The sequence below is a fragment of the Sorex fumeus genome, unplaced genomic scaffold, assembly GCF_029834395.1.
Source record: "Sorex fumeus unplaced genomic scaffold, SorFum_2.1 ptg000201l, whole genome shotgun sequence".
In the NCBI taxonomy this organism is placed as follows: domain Eukaryota; kingdom Metazoa; phylum Chordata; class Mammalia; order Eulipotyphla; family Soricidae; genus Sorex; species Sorex fumeus.
This window is the reverse complement of record NW_026606258.1, coordinates 319,643-320,651: the sequence shown is the minus strand read 5'-3', so window position 1 is coordinate 320,651 and position 1,009 is coordinate 319,643. Positions and strand designations below refer to the sequence as shown.

The window sequence follows — 1,009 nt, the reverse complement described above, 5'->3', positions numbered from 1 at the left end:
CCTGGTTCACCAGCCCTGGCCCATCCCCCTGGATTCTGTGGAAGTGCAAAGTACTCAAGGGTTCAGAGGCTCAGTATAAAAATGTCACGCACCTTGATACGGATCCCTGGTGAAAGGACAGCATTTGGGTCACATTAGACAAAATGGCTGAGGTTAAAAGCAGTTACAGCAAGGGTACTGGGTTGCAACTACTGTTCCTGTTGTCTTGCCTGTCTTCAGCTATACGATGTTTCCTCTGGGCAAAGACGCACTGAGTCGTCTCCGAGTTTAAAGTATTCAGCAGGCAGTGGCAAGGCAGAGCCACCAGAAATGAACTCCTGATTTCCATGATAAGTATGGTAATGCTGTATTAGCTAGTGGAGCTGCTTTTTGCATTGCTGTATGGACTTATACAGCAACACAAATTGGAGTAGAATGGAACCTATCTCCAGTTGGCAGAGTCACCCCAAAGGAATGGAGAGATCAGTAATCATCTCGACTGGTGTAATAATGAGTTGTCTCAACATCAAGTCATAATTTATGCCAAATAAAAGCTCAATTAAATATACGATACGATAATGTACCCATTAAATATACGATGTGATTGAAAACAATAAAGTAATTTGAGATTCTCAAAAAAAAAAAGCAATTACAAAGGGGCTGGAGCGATAGCACAGCAGGTAGGGTGTTTGCCTTGCACATGGCTGACCCAGGTTCAATTCCCAGCATCCCAGATGGTCCCCTGAGCACCACCAAGAGTAATTTCTTGAGTGCAGAGCCAGGAGTGATCCCTCTGCATCGCCAGGTAGGACCCAAAAAGCAAAAAAAAAAATAAAAGCAATTATATAGCTTCACTTTTGCTTTGGGGAGTGGGAGTGGTATTGGGATACACTCAGGGGTGTGCAGGAACTGCTCCTGGCTCAGTGCTCAGGGGTCACGCTCCTGGCAATGCTTGGGGCATCATATGCGCGGCTGAGGGTTGAACCAGGTCGGCTGCATGCAAGGCAAATGCCATCATCCTTTTACTACC

At 45.8% G+C, this 1,009-nt stretch overlaps 1 pseudogene; it reads left to right on the top strand.

The window, feature by feature from the left end:
* The first annotated feature begins 217 nt into the window (after positions 1-217).
* Positions 218-528, top strand: LOC130017582 (cytochrome c oxidase subunit 7B, mitochondrial-like; annotated as a pseudogene).
* Positions 529-1,009: the final 481 nt, after the last annotated feature.